This window comes from Macaca mulatta, chromosome 1, assembly GCF_049350105.2.
Source record: "Macaca mulatta isolate MMU2019108-1 chromosome 1, T2T-MMU8v2.0, whole genome shotgun sequence".
Classification (NCBI taxonomy): domain Eukaryota; kingdom Metazoa; phylum Chordata; class Mammalia; order Primates; family Cercopithecidae; genus Macaca; species Macaca mulatta.
In genome coordinates this window covers 235,022,937-235,043,995 of record NC_133406.1, presented here as the reverse complement: position 1 = coordinate 235,043,995, position 21,059 = coordinate 235,022,937, and the positions used below count along the sequence as shown (strand labels likewise).

Sequence of the window (21,059 nt, the reverse complement as noted above, 5' to 3'; positions counted from 1 at the left end):
CAGTGGGTAAGGGAGACCCGCAGCTCCGACGGATTCCAGACGCAGCTGCCAGAGGGGCACCAGGAGCTGCCATTCCCCCAACCCTCAGCCCTTCTTCCTTGAAAGGAGCTGAGAGCACCTCTGGATTGGTTTCCCATCACTGCCATAGAAATGATCAAAAACCTGGTAAAAACGACACACATGTTATTATCCCACCGTCCTGTGGTTCAGAAGGCTGCAGCAGTCTCACTGGGCTAAAATCAGGAGGTGGGTAGAGTCACGCTTCTTCCAGAGGCTCCAGGGGAGAAGCCATCCCGGTGCCCATTTCAGCTTCCGGGGCCGCCTGCATCCCTTAGCTCAGGGGCCCTTCCTCCGCCCGCAGAGCACACAGCACAGCACCTGGCTGGCTCCATACCTTCCTCTGATTCTCTGCCTCCTTATTCCACTCTTCAGGCCCCTGGTGATCACACTGGGGACACCCAGAGAGTCCATGCTCATGTCCCTATGTTAAGGCCAACTGATTAGCAACCTGAATTCCTTCTGTGCCCTTAATCTCCCCAATACATGCCTTGGTCTGTTTGTGCCTCTCTAACAGAATGCCATAGACCAGGTAATGTGTAAAGAACAGACACGTATTCCTCACAGTCCTGGAGGCTGGAAGTCTAAGTTCAAGGCATTTGGTGTCTGGTGAGGGTTGCATCCTGGGGAGGGAAGGAACGTGGTGTTTTCACATGGCAGGAGGCAGAAGGACACAAGGGTCACGCCCTTTATCCGGGCCCCTGATGCCACTCACAAGGGAGGAGTCCCCACAGCCTGATCACCTGCTGAAGCCCCACCTCCTCATACATCACATTGGCAGCACCTGAGTTTGGGAACGGACACATTCAAACCACAGCACATGTAACCTGACACAGTCACAGGTCCTGGGGGTTAACACATGGGTTCCTTTGAGACTGTCATCTTGCCTGCCGACACGCCTGTGGCACAGACGATCATGACAATAGTAAACACTGATTTAGCGCCTGCTTCTTGCCGGGAACTATTCCACGTGCTTTAGATGCATCTCGCGCCGCTCAATCTCTTACCAGCCCTGTGTGGTAGACGATATTATTATCCCCTTTGTGTATGTATGAGGGAGCTGAAGCTCTGAAAGGTTTACTCTCTGGCACTCACACATATGGCCCAGGAGCCCTGTGTCATAACTGCTCCTAACCCCAGGCTTTGAGAAACAAAGGACACACATCTGAGAGCCCAGAGGCTGCAGAGCTGGAGCAGGGACCCCCAGGCCACACGAGCCCTGGGTGGAAGCCAGCCCGAGCTTATGCTCTAGGGCCTTGGGGAGAGTGAATGGGTTCCATGACAAGTGCCACTGTGAAGGGCCAGCAAATCCCACACACCCCAAAAAGACAGACACTCCGATGCCATGGCAGTGCGAAGGTGGGAGCAAGAAACCTTCAAGGAAGCTGCTTATTATCTCCGCCGAGCGTCCCCCACCATCTCTGGGCACCCACAGAAGTGAGAACACAGCACGCCCGGGCGGCCGCTCAGAAGGCGGCTCATCTGAACGCTTGTCACAGCTCCAGGCCAACTGTTAAAATAACTTTTTGGTTGTTATTACAAAGTAATAGATGTTTATTGTAGAAATGTTAGAAAATGCAGACAAGCCAAAAGAAGGGAATAAAAATTACCCCAAATCCCATAACTGCAAATGCACCACTTGACATGTTTCTGTATATCCTTCCAGTAATTTTCCTAAGCATTCGTTGCTGTTTTTCTAAAATGAGCTCTCTAAAAACGGGCTCACACTTTTCTTCCTGTTTGGCAAAATGCCTTTTCTCCTGAATATATCTTGAATATGTGGGGAAGAAAGCGCTCTCCTCCTCATCCCTCCTCCACCTCAGTTCCTCACCAAGAAAGGGAAGCTGACGGGGGCCAGAAACCAGATCCCAATAGGACCACGTTTCCTAATGGGCAAGGTAGTTGTGTGTTAAAGCCTCTCACATACACACACACACACATAAACACACATGCACACATATACACATGTGCATGTACATGCACACATATAGATATGGACACACACACACACACATACGCACGGTCACATACACACAGAAGCACTCATGCACACACACACGCACTTACACAGGCATGCACACACACACACGGCGCAGCATGGCTCTGTCCTCTCCTGCCTGGGGCTGCCCCTTAAACTGGCCCTGTTCTGCCTGCCCTCATGCCCCTCACACGGGAGGTGTCCCTCACACCTGGTGCTCTCATCCGTGGCCTCTGCAGTCTGGCTGTGGGTGGACCTGACCCTGAGAGTGGGAACGAGCTCTGCTGCAGCCTGGAGCCCCAGCCCTGCCTTCTGGTTGCCCTTCAGAGCACCCATCATGGCTGGCCCAGCACGAACCCAGCCAAGGAGACTCCGTGCGCACTGCCTGGGTGGTCCTGCTCACCAGCACACACCCTCCTGGGGTCCTGAGTGCCTGGCCCAAGCCACCTGAGAAACCTCAACCACTGTGTCTAACAGGGTTCCCCTCACACAATGTCCCTGTGGGAAACTGCACATCACCCTGTGACAATGCAGCCGCCCCCATGCATAAACAAGGGATGGCTCCCAGCTGCCCCCATTTAGTACAAACAATACTGTGAGCAATACTTGCACATCCACAGTTGTTTCCAGAAGATACAGCCCATTCCAGCAGAAGAAGGGCCAGGCTGAGGTCTCGGAGCCAGTGTAGACTGGCAAGGCTGGGGCAGCCAGAGCCCAGGATGAGGAGCGTTGAGGAGACTGGTGCAGAGAGGCTGGGGGATGCAGTCCCCATGGCCTGTGGAGGAGTACGCTTCTGGAATCTTCTTTACGCGCAGGAAGAGCCTCTGAAAGTTTCTAAAATGATGAGTATGGCCATTTGGGGAGAGATTTTAGGAGGACTTCCTGGCCTCACTCATCCCGCCAGTTACTCCCGGTCTCCTCCTGAGACAGGCAGCTGTGCAATGCCAGCCTTGCTAGGACAGAACCACAAACTACCCTTCCATTCTTCCCTGGGAGTTCCTGCCTCAGAGAAGCATACAGGCTCTCAGTGGGCAGGGCCAGATCTCCTGTGTCCAGGAGACACAGGGAGACACAGACACATGCCCAGCACAGGGAGCAACCCTTGTAGCACCGAGCAGGTCAGGGAGTCCTTGACTACATCTGGGTACCCAGGCCCAAGCCTTCCCCCTTCCTCCCACCAGCCGCTTTTAGGGGGACTTCCCAGGCTCTAAAAGGAGGAGGAGACACAGAACAGCCGGAAGCCCAACAGAGGAAATGCTGTGAGGAGAAGGCGGATGAGGCACCAGTGCTGGAGTCCGGCAGCTAAGCGGCATCATCACCAAGAACACAGGGACAGGAAGGGGCGCCACAGCCAGGCCTCGCCCCAGAACCTGCAGGGATGGTGCAAGGATGGCCCTCCCCTAGAGGACACAGAGCATGACACAACCTGCTGAGGGGAAGAAGGCAAAACGGGGAGACCAGATGGGTCCCCAGCAGGACCACTGTACTGAGGGTCTGACTCCACTTGGTGATGTTTGCGGACAACTTTGATTGCTCCCGGCACCCGGGCAAGCTGTAGCAGAAACCTGGCGCTGGTGGGAGACTCGAACCACACCAGCTTCTGCCCGCGTGGGAATTCTCACCCCTCGTGGGGTCTGTGTCAGGCAGAGGGCGAGGGCATCAGCAACCCTGACATCAGAATCACATCGGGTGAGGATCCCTCATGCTTCTGCAGGTGACCATAGCAGCTACCCGCTGGCCTAGGCAAGTTGGACGCTGCCCTGGGCCCCACCTGGCAGGGAGTCCACACTTCAGAGTCTCCTTCCTCAAAATTGTCAAAGTCCCCTATTAGTACCCAGGACTAGGCAGGGTACCCCGAGAACAGACCAGGGTCCCAGTCCCCATTTATCTCCTTTGGGGCATTCTCTCCCTTGATCTTCCACCTGGAGCTCAGGACCAACTCGATGCTCCAAGAAGCCCGGAGACTTGTTGCAGTGGGGTCATCCAGGGACCCTATGGCTGGGCCCTGCCCTGCTGACTCTTCCCTCTGGCCAGCATGGGATATTAGTCGTGGGAGGTGCCTCCCAATAGCTTTTTGAAGAGTCAACACATCCTTATTTAGCACTTACTATATATAAGCACTAATGCCGCATACAAAGTTATTATGTAGTTACATAAACTGCCTTCGAAATGTAACTTTCATTAAACTTTTAAGATAATTATAGATTCAAGTGCAGTTGTAAGAAATAATATAGAGAGATCCACAGACCCTTTACTCAGTTTCCCCCAGTGGTAGCATCTTGCAGAACTGTAGTGGAATATTACAAACAGGATATTGACATGGATATAGCCAGGATACAGAACATTCTGCCTCCACAGGGTCCCTCCCACAACCCTTTCATAGCCACACCCACTTCCCACCCATGCCAACCCCTCTTTAAGACCCGGCAGTCGCTGATTTGTTCTCCATTTCTAGAATTTTGTTACTGATATGGTTTGGCTCTGTGTCCCAACCCAAATCTCATCTCAAATTGTAATTCCCATAATCCCCACATGTCGAGGGAGGGACCTGGTAGGAGGTGATTGGATCATGGAGGTGGTTTCCCCCATGCTGCTCTAGTGATAGTGAGTTCTCACAAGATCTGACGGTTTTGTAAGTGTTTGACAGTTCCTCCTTCATGTGCTCTCTTCTCTCTCCTGCCGACTTGTGAAGAAGGTACTCGCTTCCCCTTCGCCTTCCACCATGATTGTAAGTTTCCTGAGGCTTCCCCAGCTGGGTGGAACCACAAGTCAATTAAACCTCTTTCCTTTACAAATTACCCACTCTCCGGTATTTCTTTATAGCAGTGTGAAAACAGACTAATACAATTACATAAATGGAATCATACAGCATGTTTCTTTTGTACAGATGTTTCTTTTGTATCCTTCAACCTTGCTGAACTCATTTACTAGTTTTAGGAGACTTTTTTTTAGATTCCTTGGAATATTCTACATAGATGATATCATTTGCAAACAGGAATAGCCACATTTCTTTCTTTCCCATCCGTATGTCTTTTCATTCCTTTTCTTACTTTATAGCCCTGGCTAGAATTTCCAGCACTAAGCTGAATAAAAGGGGTGAGAGTGGGCATCCTTGCTTTGTTCGTTTCAGGGCTGGTTTTCTTCATTCCATGATATTCTCTGGAAATTCATGCGGGTTGCCCCGCACATCAATAGTTTTATTGCTGAGTAGTATTCCATGGTTTGGGGTGCTACAGTTTGCTAAACCACAGACTGTTCAAGGATGTCTAGGTGTTTTCAGTTTCTGTTACAAATAAAGCTGCTATAGACTTTTGTATGCAGGTTTCTGTGTGAACACAAGTATCCATTTCTCTGGGATAAATGCCCAGGAGTGCAATCACCAGGTCATATGGTAATTGCATGTTTCTTCTTTTATTTTTAAGAAACTACTAAAATATTTTCTACAATGGCTATAATATTTTATATTCCCTCCAGCAGTGTATGAGGAATTCTGTTTGGACACCTTCTCACCAGCTTTTGTTATAGTCAATTTTTCCCTATTTTAGCCATTCTGACAGATCTTTAAGAATATCTCATTATGATTTTAATTTGCATTCTCCTGGTGGATAGCCAACTTGAACATCTTTTCATGTGTTTATTTGCCAGCTGTATATCTTCTTTGGGGAAATGTCTGTTCATGCCTTTTCACTCGTTCATGCCGTTTTCTAGTTGAATGACTTGCTTTTTTCTATTGAATTTTGAGTGTTCTTTATATATTCTAGATACTAGTCCTTTGTCAAATATGTGGTTTGCAAATATTCTTTCCCACTCTGTAATTTGTATTTTCAGCCTCCTAACAGGGTCTCTTGCAGAGCAAAAGTTTTTATTTTGATGAATCCCAACTTGTCCATTTTTCCTTTTATGGATTATGCTTCTTGGAATGAAGTCTAAGAGCTCTTTGCCTGGCCCTATATCTCAAAGCTTTTGTCCTAGGTTTTTTCCTAAGTTTTATAGTTTACATTTAGGTTCATGATCCATTTTTAGCTAATTTTTGCATAAGGTGTGAGATTTTGTTCAAGGTTCAATTTGTTTGCCTTATGAATGGCCAGTTGTTCCAGAACCATTTGCTGAAAGGCTGTCTTTTCTCCATTTAATTGCTTTTGCACCTTCGTCAAACCCGTTGGGCATATTTGTGCACGTCTGTGTCTGGGTTCTCGATCTATATGTCTTTCTTTCACCACTGCAACACAATGTTGTTCATGGCAGCCATATAATAAGTCTTGAAATCATATAGATTGATTCCTTCCACTTTATTCTTCTGTTTCGAATTTGTTTTAGCTATTCAAGTTCTCTTGTCTTTCCAAATAAATTTCAGAATAGTCTTATTCATATTTACGAAAAAAAATCTTGCTGAGATTTTGATAGGAATTGAGTAAAACTAGTGCATCAATTTAGGAGAAAATGACATCTTTACTATGTTGAGCCCTCTGATAAGTGAACAAAATATATTTCTCCATGTATTTAGATCTTCTTTTATTTCTTTGATCAGAATTATGTACTAGTAAATATGTAGTCCTGGCAGGGCTTGGTGGCTCATGCCTGTAATCCCAGCACTTTGGGAGGCTGAGGCAGAAGGATCACTTGGGGCCAAAAGTTCAAGACCAGCCCGGGCAACATAGCAAAATGCTGCCTCTATAAAAAATTTAAAAATTAGCCAGGTATAGTGGCATGCACCTGTAGTCCCAGCTACTAAGGAGGATGAGGTAGGAGGATCCCTTGAGCCCAGGAGGTCAAAGCTGCAGTGAACCACGATCACACCACTGCATTCCAGCCTAGGTGACAGAGACAGACCCTTTCTCAAATAAATAAATAAATAAATAAACATACAATCTTACACATACTCTGTTACACCTATAGCAAAATATTTCATTTTAAGCAGTTGTAAATAGCATAGTGTTTTTAATTTTGGTGTCCATGTATTCATTGCTAGTATATTGAAATACAATTGGTTTTTTTATGTTTATTTTGTATCCTGCAAACTTGATGAACCCATGTACTAGTTCTAGGATATGTTTTGTAGATTCCTTGGAATAGTCTACATAGATGATATCATTTGCAAACAGGGACAGCTTCATTTCTTCCTTTCCCATGAGTATGTCTTTTAATTACTTGTCTTACCTTATAGTCCTGGCTAGAATTTCCAGCGCTCAGTTGAGTAAGTGGTGAGTGGACATCCTTGCCTTCTTCCTGATCTTACAGGGATAGCATTGTCTTCCACCATTAGGTGTAAGGTTAGCTACAGGTTTTTTGCAGATGACCTTTGTCAAATTGAGAAAATTTCCCACCATTCTTATTTTTCAGAGTTTTTCTCATTAACGGGTGCACATTTTCCTGCTCAATGTCACCTCATCAGAGGAGCTTCTCCCGCTACCCTCTCTAAGTTAGCCCACACCCTCCCTCCCTGATATGGTTTGGCTGTGTCCCCACCCAAATCTCATCTTGAATTGTACTTCCCATAATTCCCACGTGTTGTGGGAGGGATATGGTGGGAGGTAATGTAATCATGGAGGCGGTTATCTCCATGGTCTTCTTGTGATAGTGAGTGAGCTCTCATGAGATCTGATGGTTTTGCAAGGGGCTTTTTCCCCCTTTTGCCTGGCACTTCTCCTTCCTGCTAGCATGTAAAGAAGGACGTGTTTGCTTCACCTTCCACCATGATTGTAAGTTTCCTGAGGCCTCACCAGTCATGTAGAACTGTGAGTCAATTAAACCTCTTTTCTTTATAAATTACCCAGTCTCAGATATTTCTAAATAGCTTGAGAATGGACTAATACACTCCCTGACTCTGCCTGATTTTTCTTTCTCACTCCGTCCAGGGACAACAGAAAGCAGCACAGGCATCCCACACTTGCAGCTGGGGCAGAAATGGACCTCACTCAGCCAAGGGGAGACGAGGCCAGCTGTGCACCCACACCCTCCATCCCAGGCAAAGACTAACATACAAAACATAGGGAAGGCTGAGCCAGAGGACGCGGCTCAGACTCAGACCAACCTACACTTCTTCCTCCTTCCCCCTGCTCTGAATCATGGCCTCAGCCCCGCTCACAGGAGGACTGGGCCAATTGGTAGTCAAGGCCCAGCCCAAGGAGGGAAACTGGAAGCCCACTGAGCAGGAGGACGGCCCAGATGGGGCAGCCACAGTCCAGGTTATGGTGGCTGCTGGACCACTTCTGTAGAAGAGGCTTGGAGGAGGGAGAGAAAAGGTGCTTCCCCCAACAAGAGGGCAGGAGGGTCAGTGGCCTTTGCTCTGTCCCCACTAGCCCCTGTAGCCCACCCTCCAGCTTCTTAAGCCCGGTGCTTGGGGAGTGGGGAGTCAAGTATTATTCTCCTGTTTTTTCTGTGCTTTGTCTGTTTGCAGGGGAGAGAGGGTTTGGGGTTTACTCTTCATTAGATCCCCACTTTGTATTATAAAAATGCATATTACAAAAATCAGAAAACACAGAAAAAGGGGGAAAAGCACTGATCATTCTAATGCTCTCATAAAAATATAAAGTAAACTATGTAATAGACAGTGCAGAGCACAGAAGAAGGGAGAAAACTCAGAAGCTGAACTGGGCTGAAGCAGACGCTTCCTGCTTTCCAGCTTGAGGCATTTCCTCGCCTGAGCAGTCGCTGCAAGGCAGGGGCTGGAGTTCAGCCCATTTCCCGATGCCTTCACTGTTGACCCCTAACCCCCTCACACCCACTCTCACCCCTGGGCGGCTACTAATCTCCTCCCTGTTTCTGCAGATTTGTTTCTGCTGGACGTTTCCTATAGATGGACTCAGCCCATGCGAGGTCCCCTCTGACTGCACAGCATCATTTCTGTGCCTCGGTGCAGGCAGACAGCACATTCTGCCCGCAACAAAAGCTGCCTCTTTTAGTCCCTCTTGGATATAAAACCTACCATCCTTCTACAGATAAACCCAATACTTGGCAGTATCCAGACTTCTGGAATTAACAAATCCGGAGACTCCTAGAGACCGCAAGTGGGACTGTCGGCGTGCAGACAGGCCATCCAAGGTCAGGGCTGGTCCCACTAGGGCAGGCTTCCTCTACCGTGTACCCTGGGGGTGAGACCTCTTCGTGGTGGGGCCATCTCATGTGCTGTGGGATGGTTCCCAGCACCCTGGCCTCCACCCTCGGAGGCAGAAGCAAGAGTGCTCTGTATAGGGGTAGCAGAGCACCCTCTGGGCTCAGATCGCCTGGGTGCAAATCCGGGCTCTTCCTCCGAGCTGCTGAGTCCCCTGTGCATGGTGTGCAGCCTCAGTTTTCCCATCTCTAAAATGGGAATTCTGCCTCCCAGGAGTGTCATGTGAGTCGGATGTGAAAATGAATAGGAAGCACTTGCCACTTTATATGCTCGGCGAAGGACCCAGCATGCACTCTCGCTCCTCCCCAGAAGTCAACTCTGTCATCAATCTCAGCCTTGCCTGAGGGACTAACATTTCTAACCACGCTCCTGCCTAGGACCAGCGCAAAGTGGGCTCACTACTGACTCAGCTGCTCATTGAGACCTCTGCCAGCCCTGAGAGCCCAAGACCCCTGACCATCACCCACCCTGGAAACAGCCGTCTGCAGGCTAAAGTCTGCCCAACCTCTGGCAACGGGACCAGACTCTTTAGGCACAAGTACATTCAACTAGAGGAAGAAGCTCCATGGTGGCATGGCGAGGCAGCTGTGCCATTTAACAAGCCACACCACCCGCTGGCAGCAGCCTTCCAGGACGACTTCCAGCCAAATGTGTGCTTCTTTTTTCAAACAGCAAATAAATGGGTCAGAAGCCAACGAAGGGAGCCAGGAGCTGCCTCTGGAGGTAAGTTCCAAAGGATAAAGTTAGAGGCTCCATTAAAGAAGATTTAATGAGTTCAAAAGAGATCAGAAACAGGACAAACTCAGGGTGTAAATCAAATATTAATCATTGTAAAGGCGAGCCTCACTAAGACCTAAATCAATAGCACAGGCAGACTGGCAAACATCTGCCTCTCAAAAGCGCTTCCAGAAATCTGGGGCTGAAATGTCAGGGGAACAGGAACCTGAAGGTAGCAGAGTCTACCTGGGCCAGGAGGTGGCAGAGGCGTCCCCGTGGACTGCCAGGCTATCCCTGGGAGCTTGTCTTCCCCAGAGTGCTGGGCTGGGAACTCAGGAAGAGGCTTTGTCCTGCTGCCAGCTCCCAGGAGGTTATCCCGCTTCATCCTTCATTCTGCCAATGAGCCCTCTCCCCCAGGCCAGGCCCAGTCCTATGCAAAGACGGGCACCATCCCTGGCCCTCAGTCCCACAGCCTATGCCACTGCACTTGTGTGCTGCCAGGAAACCGAGGCTCAGAGATGCAAGTTAGCAGGGGAGGTGGGAGTCAAGCCAGGGCCCTTGGGTTCAAACCTCCCCTCCTCCCGGGTCCCCCTGCTGCTCCAACCCTCCCCATGGCAGCCCTCCCACCAGCCAGGGAGGTGCGGGCAGCATGTATGTGCAGGGCAAGTGGGTGGGGCCCCTCCTTCCAACCACTCAGCCCTGTCCTGGCCCCAGCTGTCAGCATCCCCATCCTTGCCCCATCCACTACCCTGACCAGGACACCAAGCCGTTCACGCTCTAGGAGAGGGCCTAGCCCACCTTGAGCAGGATGGGAGCAGCGACTCAAAGGGCCCACCCCCCTCCCCTCAATGCTGACTGCTTCTGGGCAACCACCCAAAGGTTCTCACCTGCCCACACCTGCCCCCTCTAGCCACACATGCCCCCCTGCCAGCACCTGCCCCCCTGCCAGCACCTGCCCCCTCTGTCCACACCTGCCACCTCTGCCCACACCTGCTATCTCCGCCCATCCTGCCCCCTGCCAGCACCGGCCACCTCTGCCTGCACCTGCCACCTCTGCCCACACCTGCCCACATCTGCCCCCTCTGCCCACACTTCTGCCCAGGACTTTCTCTGGCCACTCCAGGGTCAAACTGGATGTGCCAGCGCGTTGACACCCCCAGGACCAGCACCCTCGTCCCTGGGCTGGCGTCCTGGTCTCTGGGGGCTACCGCAGCAAGTCACCACAAACTGGGTAGCTGAAAACAACAGAAACTGAGTATCTTGCAGCTCTGGAGGCCAGAAGTCAGAAATCAAGGTGTTGGCTGGCCAGGCTCCCTCTGCAGGCGCTAGAGAAGGATGCTTCCTGGCTTCCTCTGGGCTCCTGCAGCTCCAGGCATTCCTCAGTTTATAGCAACATCACTCCAATCCCTGCCTTCTTCACACGGCCATCTTCCCTCCATGACCATCTCCTCTCCTCTTCTTGAAAAGACACCAGTCATTGGATCAGGGCCCACCCTAACCTAGTAAGCCCTTGTCTTAACTGGATCACATCTGCAACGACTCTATTTCCAAATGAGGTCCCATTCCCAGGCACCGAGTGTGAGGACTTCAGCATATGTTTCAGGGGACACATTTCAACCCCAACAGCGCAGTACTTCTGAGGTGCGTTCCAGTCAGTGTGGACCTCGGACCAACAGCACCTGCATTGCCCCAGGGGTTGTTAAAAATGCAAAACTCAGGCCACCCCAGACCTGCAGGACCAGAATCTGCACTGGTCCCTGGGGCTTCAGGACACTGCTCTACACTGCGCTGCTCTGGTCCCCAGAGGGACTGAGCCCTGATGGCCTCAACTTATCACACCATTCATCGTCTCCTTCCAGGCCCTGTCTCATGCCCCTGTTCCCGTAGACGCCTCCTGGAATTGGCTTCCACATCAGTGTTCATGCTTACAGCCTTGTCTCAATGTCAGCTCTCGGGAAACCCAAACTGAGATGGGGTGGAGGCCCAGGGCTCCCTGTTCAGAGCACCTGGTCCTCTCCAGAAACCATGACCCATGGTTGCCGGCTCACCCGGGACAGCAAACACTAGGGTCGTTCATTGATTTACTGCATCTAAGCAGGCTCAATGGATGGAAGACAAGGCCAAGAGACAGGGTTTCATCTTGAGGGGAAGCGCCCTTCAAGCCCCAGCACTGAGACTGCCTTCAGGGACAGACACACGGGGCTTGGTGGCAGAAGAGACCAGGCAAAGGAACAAGGGTTTGGCATCAGCTACAAGAGAGCCATTACCCCCCAACCCACCACCCTGGCCACTGTCCAAACCAGCTCCGCTTCCTGGCCCTCCCCACAGCTGGGTTAAGAGGAGGAGGGGACCCCAGGCTGGATGGAAGCAGAGGCGAGTGGGCCCCCCACAACGTGGTCACCAGCCCCTCATCTGCCTCCCGCTGCCTGACGCAGCTCCATCCTGATTCTGAAGGACAGTTTTGGAGATGAGATCACTTTTGCTGGCCTTGGCTTTGAGCCTTTCCAGGCCAAGGAACAAATGCAGTGGCCTCTGATCTTCTCCCAGTGGCTCAGAGTTCACCACACGGAGACAAGACTTGCGACTTGGTTGCTTTCTTCAGAACATGCCTCTGGCCTTTTGTAAAACTTCCCAAAGAACAGGCTGACCTGGATGTTCCAAGCCTCTCTCTGTTCCCCTCAAACAAGAAAATCGCTTCTAAAGGGGAAAGAGACGTCTGAGGCTCTCTACAAAATATTTTCTGCCTGAACTAATTTTATGGTGGTCCGGCCTGTTTCCAACTTTCAAAAGCTTCATAGAAATTGTTCTGGGAATGAGTTTAAATGCCCAGAGAGGCAACATGACTGAAGCATCAGGGCTTGGCGGTGAAACGTCCAGTCCCACCGTGTCATGCCACGCTGAGGTGCCCAGTGTCTGCAACCACAGGAGAGCCCCACACCTCGCAGGAACCAGAGGCAAAGGCTTCAGGCACAGCCAGTGAGAGACAAAAGCTCCAAAGGGAGAGGAGTGGAGTTAGCTCCCAACAGCCAGGAGAACTTTAACTCAACAGACACTGATTGAATGCCTGGGACACGCGGCCAGGCTGGCTGGGCCTGGCAGGCAGGGCTCCGTGGTATTCGCAGATGTGGGCTCTGAGGGGTATTGCTAGCGCCATCTCCCAGCTCTGAGCCTTCCCAGCCACAGAAATCACCCTGAGCATATTCTGTACCCTCTCAGTCTCCGTCTTCTCATCTGAAAGCAGGAATAACAAGAATATTTCCCCCATAAGGCTGTTATGAGAATCAGAATTCATAGAGCATAGGATGTGCTTAAACAAGAATCAAAACCTTGCCTGAAAAGGGAGGGCCGAATAGGGCAGGCTCTGGCTCCATGACTGGGACATTCGACAGGTGGGACTGAGGGTGTCGGGATGTCTCCCTGGGTACCCACAAGATCTCCAGGGCCGGGCGCAGTGGCTTACACTGGTAATCCCAGCACTTTGGGAGTTTGAGGTGAGCAGATCACTTGAGGCTAAAAGTTCGAGAACAGCCTGGCCAACATGGTGAAACCCCATCTCTACTAAAAATACCAAAATTAGCCAGGCATGGTGGCATGTGCTTGTAGTCCCAGCACTTTGAGAGGCTGAGGCAGGTGGATCACTTGACATCAAGAGTTCAAGACCAGCCTGGCCAACATGGCAAAACCCCTGTCTCTACTAAAAACACAAAAATTTGAGTAGCTGCAATCCCAGCTATTTGGGAGGCTGAGGCAGGAGAATCACTTGAACCCAGGAGGCAGAGGTTGCAGTGAGCTGAGATCACTCCACTGCACCCCAGCCTGGTTGACAGAGCAAGACTCTGTCTCAAAAAAAAAAAAAAAAAAGGATCTCCAGCGTATTCTGGGGGCTCTTAGGCTGCACAAGGCTCACACACCCCTGGACATTTCGTTAGAATTTCATGTCTCTGTTGAGTGCCCCTTTCCAAGAGCCCCCATGGAGCCCTATTCCTCCGAGTTAACAGCCAGTATTATCTGGGACGATGAACTAGACACCTCTGCCGCTCCCTCACTTTTCTACCTGCACACCCTGAGGCTCCATGCTTTTGCTGGGGGACACCTGACACCCCAGACCTCCTCACCTCCCCAGGAGATCAGCACAACCACCATCCCATTCAACAGATGAAGAAACTGAGGCCAGCAAGGCAAGGCCCTGGCCCAAAGCCACAGAGAAGGCTCTGGTCCAGCTCAGTTCAGCCCTGACTGCCTGTCTAAACACTGGGCCACACCTTCCCAGGCACTCAGGGACCTGGCCCAGGCTCCTCTTCTTTCCAGCTGGCCTTGGGCAGAGTGACTAGAATGTGCAGGGCTATCTCTGTGCGAGCTTGGGAGGAAGGGGCTTCGTCTGAGAGGCGAGGGGCAGCCTCTCCCTTTCATGTGCTGTCTCTTTTCTGCACTTCAGTGGGGAAAGCAGCAGTGCTCGCGCACAGTGAGCACGAATCCGGCCAGTGAAGTTGCACGCAAGCTCTGCCGTCTGCCCAGCTCTCTCACCACCCCTTCAGCCCTGGGGGTGCGGCAAGCCTCTGAAAGCAACGCGAGACTCGCACTCGACTTTCAGTACGTACCCTCAGGTTTCAAAAAGCGTGCCTGGCGTCAGATCTGTGAATTGTTTAACAGGATTAGCCCAGCTCGCCAGCGGACGGCTGTCGCTTTGTTCCTGGCGAGAGGAGCTCTGATAGGAAGTTGCAACAGCAGGTTGAAAATCCAAGGATCACGATCGGTGCATCCTGCTGGAAGTTCCCACAGACAACAGCAATCACCTGATTCTGTTATCATTGAGGATGCTGTCAGGGGCTGGGGGGCCTGGCTGGAACAGAGGCCAGATGGCCCTGTGTGGGGGCCAGTGGGAACAAGAGCCGGGGCTTCTGCAGAAGATCAAAGTTACGCAGGGTCTCAGCAGGCTTCTCCAAGCATCCCCAAGTTTCTGCTGCTTTACAAGCCCCTGCACTCCACCCAGTCCCAGCTCATTCAAGATTGTCCAGAGAGACCAACATCCAAGACTCACTAAAGCTGCAGGAAGACTGAGCTTGGCTTCTCCCTGGGGATGGCATCAAGCCTTAGATCTGCAGCGAATGTTGGCCTGGTGGTGTACTGAAGGCACACAGCTGAGTGCCAGACAGCCTGCATCCAAATCCCAGCTCTGCCACTTTCTGGTGGATGATAGTCAGGCATCTCAACCTCTCTGGGCCTCAGTTTCACCATCTGTAAAATGGGGAGATGATGCCAATAATAGGCTCTGCATCAACGGTATGTTATAAGGATTCGATGCATTGCCATGTGTCAACACTTAGAACAGTGCCTACCTAGGAAACACACTACCCATGCTGGCTGCTGTTGTTGTATTATAATTATTATGTGTTATATTGTTATTGTGTATATAACGTTGCTATCATTATAATACATAGCAATATTACTATTACCATGTGACAGGCAGACTGACCCTACTTCTTCACATGAATTATTATCTTGCTAATGCTCCCCGTAACTCTCTAGGGTTGAAAGCATTGTAGCCATTGCACACATGAAGACCTAGTGGCCGGCCCACAGTCCCCTGACTGGCTGTTAGAAGAACGAGAGTCTAGACTCAGGTCATTGGACTCCAGGGTGACCAACCTTAACCACACTCCACCACACAGGGCTGAAAACTCAAATGCCCACGGAGCCAGACAAACAGCCCAGGGTTAGTGAAAAACACCAACAGACGTGGGCTCACCGTTGGGGGTGCTATAGGAAGCACTGGTGATTGTGGCAAACCTGAGCGCATGCCATGTTGAAAGGATCAGCTAGGCTGGGTGGCTCATGCCTATGACTTCAGCACTCTGGGAGGCCAAGGTGGGAGAATGGCTTGAGGCCAGAAGTTCTAGACCAGCCAAGGCAACATAGTGAGACCCTGTCTCTAAAAAAAAAAAAAAATTTAATTAAAACATTAGCCACGTGGCAGTGCATACCTATAGTCCTAGCTACTCAAGAGGTTGAGGTGGGAGGGTGGCTTAAGCCCAGAAGTTTGAAGCTACAGTGAGCTATGATCATGCCACTGCAGTTCAACCTGGGTGACAGAGCAAGACCCTATCCCTCCGCCAAAAAAAAAAAAAAAAAAGCAAGAGGCCAGCCGCTTCTCAGATCCAGGTGATTGGAAACACGGAGGAATACAGGTCTAGTGTGGCCACACCAGCCTGTTTTTAAAAGAAAGAAAGACTTTGACTTAATTTTTTAAAGTTAGAAAGTTACTTTTAAATTTGTACACAGGCTGGGCACGGTGGCTCACACCTGTAATCCCAGCACTTTGGGAGGCCAAGGCAGGTGGATCACCTGAGGTCAAGAGTTCAAGACCAGCCTGGCCAATATGGTGAAACCCCGTCTGTCTCTACTAAAAATACAAAAATTAGCTGGGCATGGTGGCAGGCACCTATAATCCCTACTCAGGAGGCTGAGGCAGAAGAATCACTTGAACCTGGGAGGTGGAGGTTGCAGAGAGCTGAGATCGAAACGCTCCAGCCTGGGCAACAGGGTGAGACTCGCATCTCAAAAAACAAAAACAAAAATAAATCAATAACAAATAAATAAATTTAAACACAGAATGACTCAAAATATATGTTTGTTTGAAAACCCTCTAGGAGCTACACCCAGCACACAGCCCCAGGCCCAGGACCCTTGCAGTGGGAGAGGCACCCAGAGAACCCCAGCCCCTCCACGGGCCCATGCACCTCCCTAAAGGCCTCCTCGAGGACCAAGTCTCCAACAGGAAGCCCAGTTTTTCCTGCAGAAAGAAGCAGTCTTGGAATAAAGATCCAGACTGGAGAGCAGGAGTCACAGAGCCACCTGCACCTCACCAGCCCCCAGAGCCTCACCAGGAAACAGAGAAGTCTAGAGTCTGCCGGATTCCAGCACTCATGAAACCCAGGCCACCCATTTCACAGATATGGACTGAGGCCTAGGAAGGAAGGGCATTTGCCCAAAGTCAGGCAGAGGCACAGCCACAGAGCCGGTCTGCAGCCCAGCATCTCTGTGTCCTGGGTCACCCCCTCATCACGATTGGCTCTGACTTATCAAAGCAGGCCTGCTTTTTCCCTACCCCCTGGTCTGTACCCGTGGTGGCTCTCACCCTCCCCAGGGGAGCAGCCTGGACTCCACAGAGGCCCGTCTGCATGCCAGCCCCCGAAGCTGCCCGTCGGATCGGATGAATGCACCGCCTCTCATCAAAGACCATGAAAACACTTTGAACGTGGTACACTTTGAAGCTCCGTTTGACTTTCAATCCAGGCCTGCAAAATATCTTTGCAGAAAAATAACCTAGATTTGTCATGGCACATTTTGACACATTTGTATGATCCCTTGATCTATCCCTCGGCTAACAATAGCTCCCCGGTTTCACTTTAAATAAGAACATTCACAACACAGACAAGAAGAATGGGGGTAAAACGGGCAATTACTTTAAAAAAAAATAACTTGCACAAATGCGGAGACAAATTCAGTCTGCTGAAAATGAAGCCGCGTTTCCAGCCAAGTGACAGATTCATAACCAAGCAGCTCTAATGGCTGTTGACAGGCCCCAACCTAAAAGGGAGAGAAGAGAGAGAGGGCGAGACGGCTGTGGAGCGGATAATGGGATTTGGGGCCCTTCATTTGCAGGTCACTGGTTTTAATTTAGCCCAAACGCCCCGTCACTAAGAGTTGCCACTGTCTGGCCCCCAGTAAGAAACAGGCAGGCCCGGGACATTCACCGGACACGGAGGGGGGTCCACAGGAGCCGATCCCGACAGTGCTGTGGGGAGCACAGAGGTGGAGAAGGACAGACACCAGGGGCTCTAGTTGGAACTGGAAGTCCGCCTGCAGCTGGAAATGCAACAGCGGGTGCCACTTCAGGGACCTTCCATTCTTTGTATCAACAAAGTCCAAAATGGCCAATCCCAGCTTTCCCTCCTTTCACGGCAAAAATAGCTCACTTTAGTCTGCTATGCAGCCATTGTCGGATCTTCACAGTGGCGCCAGGAGGTGTACCAGCCTCTGCTCCCATTTCTCAGGTCTCAGAGAGCACCACAATTTGCCGAAACAAAAGGAAGAGCAGAATTCGAACCTAGGCGAGCTCGGTGCAAAGCCCCACCTGCTCAGAACACCCATGAGCTCAGCGACGCCCCCACCTTCTCATCCCATTCAGACAGCTCACACGGTGCATTTCAACCCATGACCGAATCTCTCGGCCTCAGAGAGGAAGGGAATTCCAACACATGCTTTAGCGTGGATGAACGTTGAAGACATCTGCTAAATGAAACACGCCAGACATGAAAGGACAAAGACTGTATGATTCCACTTCTACGAGGTCCCGAGCATCACCAAGTTTGCAGAAACAAAAGTAGATTCCAAGTTGCTGGGGTTGGGGAAGCGGAAAATGGGGAGTGAGTATTTAAGGGGGACAGAGTTTCCATTTCGGAAGTTAAGAAAAGTTCTGGAGTTGGATGGTGGATTAGGACACGCTTGCATTACCGTGAAGAAACCCCTGAGACTGGGTAATTTATAAGAAAAGAGGCTTAACTGGGTCATGGTTCTGCAGGCTGAACAGGAAATATAGTGGCATCTGCTTCTGGGGAAGCCTCAGGAAGCTTTGACTCATGGCAGAGGGTGAAGCAGGAGCTTGCACGTCACAGGGCCGGAGCAGGAGCAAGGCGGGGAATCAGGAGGTGCCCCACGTGTCATCGGGATGCCCCAGATCTCCCGAGCGCTCACTCGCTATTGCAAGGACAGCACCAAGCCATGAGGGATCCGCCCTCATGACCAACGCACCTCCCACCAGGCCCCACCTCCACCGGAGATTACATTTCCTGATGAGATTTGGGCGGGGACACATATCCAAAATTTAGCAGATGGTGGTGATGGCTGCACAACCATGCGAGTGTCCCGAATGCCACAGGACTGTACACTGTAATGTGGCTGAAATGGTCAGTTTTGCTATGCATGCTGCACCCCACACACACGTGCATTTCAGGGCCTGAATGGACAATCCCCACTGTCCCTCCTGCAGTCACCTCCTTTGTTAAACAATCATTTCTTAAGAACTTACTATATGCCAGTAGTTCTCCTGGGCATTAGGGCTGGAGATGAAATAAGTTTACTGCCCTAGAGACTTGAAGCCCAGTGGGGCTAAACGGGCCAGAAAACAGACAGCTACTCAGGGTGCACAGGGCCGAGGATGCTCTAGAGGGGACAGTATCAGCTGTCAGGAGACACCACAGTGGGCGAAGACAGCTCCAACGCACCACTGCTACGAAACTGAAGTCCATCACACGGGCCCAGAATCTGTTCTTGCCATTTCTCCCAGAAACCTCTGGGGCTCCACAGAGGAGCTAAGGGTGTGGGCAGCTCCTCTGCCTGTCCCTCACCAGGTCACCTGTCTTCATCTGGGTCTGCGTCAGAGCGAGCCAGAGCCCTGCGCTCTTGGGAAGTGAAGGATGTGATGTTTACTCATCCCCTCCCTGGCCATTTTTCATGCTCTGTCTTCAGGAACCGGGAAAGAGAGATGGATGGGCCCAAGGCCGCCTCGCGCGCTGCGCCGGGGACACGCACCCGAATTTCGCTGCGACGTCATCCATCTCAGCTTTATTATATCCTGACAACGACTGTTTGAGGTCTTTGTCATTTCCCAGACCGAGGCTTATTTTTTATTTTCAGCAACTTGTCAAATACGGTTTTTGTGGAGTCGTTTCCTTCAGCTCCTTGGTCTGGCTGTGATGGGGCAATTCAGAGAGTTGCTCGTGGCGGGGGAGGATTTTGTGTCTGATCATGGACAGCTCTGATCTTAAAAGAATCCATTTGTGAGTCTGGTTGCACCTCATAGAGTCGTGGCCATGTAATAGACTGGGCCACACCTCTGATCCTTTTTCAGGTGGACAAGGATTTACCCGCTAGTTGAGGTGAGACCTCTCTCTCTGACCGGCTGAGGAAAAGCAACCAGACTGGGGGGTGACTGGTCCCCGGGCTCACAGCCAGGCTTCAGTGAGGAAAGTCTGACTTTACCTTTAAAAACTGCACAATTATTACTTGTCAGGGTCAGGCGCGATGGCTCACGCCTGTAATCCCAGCACTCTGAGAGGCCAAGGTGGGCAGATCACCTGAGCTCAGGAGTTCAAGACCGGCAAAACTTCGTCTCTACTAAAAATACAAAAATCAGCCAGGCATTGTGGGACATGCCTGTGATCCCAGCTACTGGGGAGGCTGAGGCAGGAGAATTGCTTGAACCCGGGAGGCGGAGGTTGCAGTGAGCCAAGATCACGCCAATGCACTCCATCCAACCTGGGCGACAGACCAAGCCTGCGTCAAAAAAAAAAAAAAAAAAGCCTGCACAATTTCTCAATGTAAAATTTTTTTATATTAGAAGTGGTTAACTTTGCAGCCTTCTGAAAGTCAAACAGAACCTAAATCCAAATCTACTGAAGAGCCTTCTGGAAGGGGCATGAGTGGAAGTCAATCGTGGGCTGCCCCAGAACCTGACAAAGGTCTTTGAAGCCACGAGATCCGCACATGGGAGGAGGAGGCCCTGAGGAGCCCAGACGGCCCAGAGCTAGGATTCAGGAACACAGGTTCAGCCCTTTAAGAATAAGACTTTAAAGTTTAAAAAGCAGAGAGAAGAAATTATTTAAAACCTAAACTGACTATAGCTACATACATCTAACTTCTAAATGAGACAGCATAATTTATATCACTATATTCCTTTGCTCTCGCTGCATAACAAATTAATAAAAATTTAGCGACTTCAAACAACAGAGATTCATCCTCGCAGAGCATCCACAGTTTGGGAGTCTGGGCACGGCGAAGTCTGGTCCTCTGCTCGGGATTCCACAGGCTGAAACCAAGTCAGCAGCCACTGCATTCTCATGCAAAACGCAGAGCCCTCTTCTGACCCCGTTAAGCTTGTTGGCAGGATGTTCTTGGAGGACTGAGGTCTTTAGCTCCCACGGGCCCCCCTCAGCTCCTGGGTACCTGGCCTCCTCACAATATGGAAGTTGGCTTCTTCTCAGCAGGAGAATCTCTCTCATGCTTTGAACCTCTGACTTCAAGGAGACCCTTGTCCCTTTTTTAGAGTTTACATGGTTTGACTGTGTCCCCACCCAAATCTCATCTTGAATTGTAGTTCCCATAATCCCCATGTGTCGAGAGAGGACCCAGTGGGAG

General features: G+C 50.8%; 1 long non-coding RNA gene across 1 annotated transcript in view; it reads right to left on the bottom strand.

Moving 5' to 3' along the window:
* Positions 1-1,580: 1,580 nt before the first annotated feature.
* Positions 1,581-21,059, bottom strand: part of LOC144336799 (uncharacterized) — a 67,561-nt gene continuing 48,082 nt past the window's right edge. The window contains exon 3 of the long non-coding RNA XR_013409115.1: positions 1,581-2,869. This is a non-coding gene — a long non-coding RNA (uncharacterized LOC144336799). The remainder of the gene's footprint in view (positions 2,870-21,059) is intronic.